This window comes from Trachypithecus francoisi, unplaced genomic scaffold, assembly GCF_009764315.1.
Source record: "Trachypithecus francoisi isolate TF-2019V2 unplaced genomic scaffold, Tfra_2.0 Lachesis_group2, whole genome shotgun sequence".
Taxonomy (NCBI): domain Eukaryota; kingdom Metazoa; phylum Chordata; class Mammalia; order Primates; family Cercopithecidae; genus Trachypithecus; species Trachypithecus francoisi.
Window position 1 is genome coordinate 170,825,020 of NW_022681465.1, and position 6,657 is coordinate 170,831,676.

Genomic DNA, 6,657 nt, shown 5'->3' on the forward strand with positions numbered 1-6,657 from the left:
TCTTTTCAATTTCTCTCAGTGATGTTTTGTAGTTTGCAATGCATAGGTCTTCCTCTTCTTTGCCAAATTTGTCTTGAGGTCATAAGGTGACCATATACAATTAACAACACTAAGTTACCTTCTCTATAAAATAATTGGAATGGAATTTAAAATAATGTCACACGGCATGCGTACATGCACATAATTGACAAAGCTTTCCTAATTTTCTCTTGGCGCTAATTTAGTCTTCTTTTTAAATTTTGAAAACCCTTGTTATGTTATGCCCTCGATAAGCTTTGGGAAAAGAAACCTTTTAAAATGCTTTCCAGGCATCTTTTAGCAGGCTTTGATTTCACTTAAGGAGGAGCCATAGTTTCTTCTCTCTTTCTCTCTGTCTCTGTCTCTCTCTCTCTTTCTTTTTTTGTCAGTATCCAAAATCATTTTAATAAGAGGGTAGGATCCAAGGTTTGTTTTTGTAGCCTCAGCAGGCCTGTAGGCCCCCAGTGCACTCGAACTTCCGGCCCTTGGAGTGGACTTAGGGTTTGGTGTGGCTGTGCATGGTTCTCCCCGCCTTGCCGAAATGCCGGTACCCCTCTCGGCCCTTGTGAAAACCGGAGAGCAGGACGGTGCTGCTGCCCTTGGAAGAGTCCAGGGTCAGCTGGTGGAAAGTGAGGATCTTGCTCCCCACCCTGAGGATGCTGCTGCGGTCTGGCTGGTCTCCCGCTGGGCACATACCTTCAGTTTGGGCACCTCCCGAACCCACACGTCATCCATGTTGTTCCCCACAACCATGGTGATTTGCTTTCCAGGAAGCTGATTTGCTTTCCAGGAAGCTGATTTGCTTTCTAGGAAACCAGGGCGAGTATTAAATGACTAGCCAGTAGGCAAGGCTAGGAGCAAAACTGCACTTTTATTTTTGGTCCCCCCCGCCCCCCCCCTTGAGGAAAGAAGGTGTGGGGGAGGGGTGAGGTCCGTCAGTCTCCGGCAGGGGAGGCCGGGGGAGTCACCCGGTGGGCGGAGTTCCTACAGTCCCGACAGGAGTGAGGGCTGAGGAAGTGCACGCAGCAAGCCCGCGGGAGCGGCTTTTATGTCCTGGGCCTGCGAGTGGGAGGGCAGTGGGCGGGACGTAGGCGGGTCAGGGGCCGGGCAGTGGGCGTGGCTAGGCGGGGTCCGGTTTTTCTCCCTCGGAGGTCGGGTTGCGCCGTGCAGTCCACCCTTGTCTTTCCCGGGCGCGGGAAAGCTGACGGTGAAGAACCCGGAACTGCGCCATCTTGCCTCTGTTCGTCCAAACACATGGCTGTTTGGTTTTCCTGATCGGGAAGCTTCATCATCCGGATCATTCGGGAAACGGACAGAGATGGCCGGTTGGTGAGACTCATAAACAACCTGTTCAGCATGACCTAGTTGAATGCAGAGCTGGTTCATCTGGCCATAAAACTGTATAGCTTGACCAACAGCCTCAGGTAGATCCTGTCTCTTGGGCTCCTTGTGACAAACCTTTGGGTCCTTGTTGTGGCGGATGTGAACTCCCATGATGGTGCCTCTTGCTGGGCCAGGTTCCGAAAGCTTAGTTTCCCATTTCTTACCACTTAAGGGAAAAATCTCTCTTTTTTAAAACCTTTCCTAGTTCCACAGCTTTTTTGTCTTTCCCTGCCATAACTTACAATAAATATATATATATTTAAAAATCACAGTTGATAAAATGCTAGCTTTCATTAAAGTAGCATAACAACTGTGAGAGTTTTTCTCCCCAAACATTTTTTGAATGCAACTTGTGTCAATATTCCTTTATTTTGTAAGAACTTATTTTGTAAGTTTTATGACATTCCATGTTTTGGTGATCCACAGTTGCTTTATATATAATTTAACAAATTTACATTTTTAAAAAAAATATAAAACCCTGCATCTTCTGTAGAATAGCTTACTGCCTATGTTTTGAAAGAAACTTTGCTATCTAAATGGAATTTGCGTCACTCCATATGATTTAACTTTACAAAATCCATTAAAATAGAACACAGATTTAAAACAGATTTCTAAAGTGATTTCTACCATATAAATTGGGACAGAGCAAAGAACACATCCTGCCATGAAGATTTGTGACAAATTTTTCTCACAGAGTGAATTAATTTCAGTTTTTACTTTCTATATAGATCAAGAATTTATAATTTTTACATTGTCTTAAAACTAATACAAATTATTTATGGTTGCCAGTTTTATAGCTCATGTCATCCTCTGCCATGTGTGATGCCCTACTATGTAGGGGATTGTCAGCATTTTTCACTCTTGGATATATACATTTTAACATGAAAACTTCATTTTGACATTTTGGAGTATATTATGACTTAAAGTGAGGCCCTTCCGTTTGCTATGGCCAGAAACCAGTCTGATTCTCCATAAGGAACAGAATATAAAAAGTAATATGATATACATTATTTTTCTTTAATGAGCATAAAATTAAGGTAAAGTTATAAAAATCCATACATGGAACAAATAAAGGGAACATGTACAAACAAGTACTTATTTGGTAAAGGTGTAGATACAGTATTGTGTAGTAGAAAAGTTACAGGCTGTGATTAAAGAAAAGTGCATTTGATTTCTATCCTTCTCAGCGACTGGCTGAATTATCTTCAAAAAGTTATGTGACCACTTCAAGCTTCAGATTTCACATCTGTAAATTGGCTATAATAATACCTACCTCATAGAATTCACATTAAAATTAATTATCAAAACTATGTAGCAGTGAGAACTCATGTAGTAGCACCTATACCTGCTCTGTATTCTAGTTATTCAGCAGAATTCTAAGTGCTATGTAGTATAAATAACACATCCTTCTCTAGCTAATGATTTACTTAGCAGCAGTACTGACAATGTAACCATGTGTTATGTATTCACATTACAGAATATGACATTACAGAAATGTGTAGCAGTTAAATACTGGGATAAAGAATATAGATACTTTGGAGGTTTTCAAGGGGTGGAATAGGTAGAAAAAAGCCGTGATGAATTTAGATGTTTTAGAAGAGTCAAGTAGATACGTTATTATGTTCACAAAAAATTACAGCACCTTTCCCCACTCAGATTTCATTTAAAATAAATTTGAATAGTTTATTAATCATTAATTACTCTGGATTTAAAATTTGATGTCCAAACTTAAAAACTGAAGAATAACCAGAAATAGTAAAAACTGAATATAACAGAGAATGTTTGTTGACTCATTTAAACTTGCTTAACTTATTAAGATTTGAGGATTCTACAATAAGAAATCTAAAATTTTCACCTATAGTTGTAGGAAAGGATTGAATTCTTTAAGATTTTAAAATTCTGGAATCTTGTTGTCTAGTAGTGTGAAAGATAGATTAAAATAGGCAAGAAGAGAGGGAAAAAATCACATTAATACCATTCCAAGTGCGAAGACAGTGGTTTCTTCTGCCAGTAGGCTCAAAAAGTCCCTGGAGAGAATTTCTGAGTGAAAATCTGTTGCTCCACCTGCCTTTCCTCACCTCCCTCGCCCCCATGTAATGCCTTTGAAAAAGCAGGGGATGGTTTTTATTTTCATAAGTACCCAGATATTGCAAGACAGTTGCCCAGAAAAGGACGTATTAGAAAGCGTAAGCATTCCTGAGAACATTTGGCAGACGATCACAATATGGTGTCATCTGAATGAAATATTTGGTGGTATAATTCAAATGACTCTTTGTTGTAGAATTAGTGCACTAGCCTTCTGTTTTTGTATGTTGACTCTAAGAAAAAAACCAAAGGCCACTGAACTCCAGTTGTCTTTTATTCATGTCAGTATTATAGAAAGATGTTCTCTGAGAAATTGGCACATTCAGTCATAGCTCTCTTTTCAGGTGCAACTTTAATACAGTTTCTTTAAGGCTATCCCTGTTTTTGCTTATAATTTAGTCATATTTCCACTTTTCACACTTGGTCTTAGCCAAGAGGATGAAAGACAATGTGTTTCTGGCTTTTAAATGTTCATATAGTTTCTTTTATCTTAAAACATTATATTACTTCAACAATAAGCTGTTTATAGAAACATGCATTAACTAGACTCAGTTCATTCCATTATATGAGCAATGAAAGATAACTGTTCCTATTTAATACAAAAAATGATATACCATTGCCTTCTGGGAGTTCATTCTATCAGGTTGCATAGAGATTTACTTTAACTATCATATGATACACTGTCTGGAAAGTGTTGTAAAATACTAGTGAAGTAAATTTGAGTATATTGATTTACTTTTCAACTTGTTCCATTTCACTGCATACAGAAAAACTCATAATTTGCTTGGAGTCATATTCCAAAATGAGTTCTAGTCACACTGTAATTTTATTTTGTGACAGAACAGTGAACTTGATTATATAAAAGTTAAAAAATGGCTTAAAATATTCATTTAGTCAACATAAAAAATATGCTAAAGATCTAAATTACATATAGAAAATGTTTAAATTGTTATATTGAAAATAACTTTTTGTATATTGCTACAGAAGCTTTTTTAAGTTAACATACATATTCTTACTCTATCTTAAAATACTTTTTAAAACCTTGGATAAATGAATTATCTCCATAAATCAACTATTTTAATATTTTTACCTACTTAAATCAGGGGTAAATGGGCTGCAAGTTAGAAGCTATCGCAAGAACAGAAAACCAAACACCGCATGTTCTCACTCATAGGTGGAAACAGAACAATGAGATCACTTGGACTTGGGAAGGGGAACATCACACACCGGGGCCTATCATGGGGTGGGGGGAGGGGAGGGAGGAGGGATTGCACTGGGAGTTATACATGATGTAAATGACGAGTTGATGGGTGCTGACGAGTTGATGAATGCAGCACACCAACATGGCACAAGTATACATATGTAACAAACCTGCACATTATGCACATGTACCCTAGAACTTAAAGTATAATAATAATAAAAATAAAAAGAAGAAAAAAGAAAGACTGATGAAACTTTCTAAACTTACCATTTGGTAACTATCACATTAATAGTTGTTTCAGGTAATAATCATCAATGGATGTTAAAAATAGTGGATAAAAGTTTAATTAGAAGCAGAATATTTATATAGCATCTTAACATATTTCCACATAAGATATTTATTAAATACAAAGGGAAAAATATTAACTTTACAGTGAAAAAGAAATCTGGCAAATAGTATCTAAACTAAGTGATCAAAGTTAACATCACCAGTAAAGGAACAGAGCAGTCATTTGCCTATGAGTATGATGCACTTGAAAAAAAAACAAACAGATCATTTCTATAGAATCTCTTAGAAAAACTTGTAACATGACTATTTATGGGAAAACATCAAGCAAACTCAATTTAAGAAACAATCAATAAAATAAATGGAACCTTTCAAAAATATCAACTTCATGAAAAACAAGAAAACCAAGGTACTGTTTGTTTCAGGTAAAAAGAGATGAAAGAGGCCGGGTGCAGTGGCTCATGCCTGTAATCCCAGCACTTTGGGAGGCCAAGGTGAGTGGATCACCTGAAGTTGAGAGTTCGAGACCACCCTGAGCAACATGGAGAGACCCCCGTCTCTACTAAAAATACAAAATTAGCCTGGTATGGTGGTGCATGCCTGTAATCCCAGCTACTTGGGAGGCTGAGGCAGGAGAATCATTTGAATTCGGGAGGTGGAGGTTGCAGTGAGCCGAGATTGGACCATTGCACTCCAGCCTGGGTGACAAGAGTGAAACTCTGTCTCAAAAAAAAAAAAAAAAAAAAGAATTGAAAGAAATATGAAAACTGACAGACAACAATGAGGTATTTTTGTGGGGTGCCTTTTTACTGGGATTTTACTGTTTTTCTCATGATTAATCTGGGGTTGTAGGTTTTACAGAGAAATATTATAGATGTAAAGTATTATTTTTATAATCTTGAGTATCTGCTTTCACTGTATTATTGCTGATAATGACCTTGATCACTTGGCTCAGGTATTATTTGCCAGGTTTTTCCACTGCAATTTTCCAGAGGAATATTACTCTATCCAGCCCCCCCTTTTATACTATATTCTTTGAAGGAATTACTATATGCGGTCTAGATTTAAGAAGGGAGGAGTTGTGCTCTCACCATTTGAGGACACACAGAGTCTTCATTAGCTATTTGGAATTCTTCTGCACAGGAGATTTGTCTATTCTCACTCCCATTCATTTATTGATTGATTTTTTTTGTCAGTATGCACATAGATCTTTATTTTATACTTTGGATTATAACCCAATACTGTTTTGTTCTTTTTCCTTTTCCTTTGCTTGACTTGTTTTAGCTTGGGCCATTGGCAGATCTTTTAATTGACTCCTGTGTCATTTTGACATAACTCCATAATTCTGTGTTTTTGTGTGTGTTAATACCTGGCACTGTAAGATTCTCCCAGTTCATCTGTTATATTTTCTGCTGAAGTTTCAGAATCAGACATTTCTCCAAGGAGCCTTGGCTTATTTTATTGGAGAACAGTATTAGGACTCTAGATCTGAGCACTATTCTGCTTATTACTACTGGGTGTCATTGTTTTTAGGCTCTCTCAGTTGACAGAGCTGGATGATATATGTATTAACAACCCATGAATATAGATATATCTGTAAATATTGTTTTATGTAACCACTTGTATCTTGATGAAATTAAACATGAGTTCATACTGATGTCTTCAACTGTAATCCATCACCACAT

General features: G+C 37.4%; 1 pseudogene; it reads right to left on the bottom strand.

Moving 5' to 3' along the window:
• Positions 1-460: 460 nt before the first annotated feature.
• Positions 461-1,512, bottom strand: LOC117066133 (annotated as a pseudogene).
• Positions 1,513-6,657: the final 5,145 nt, after the last annotated feature.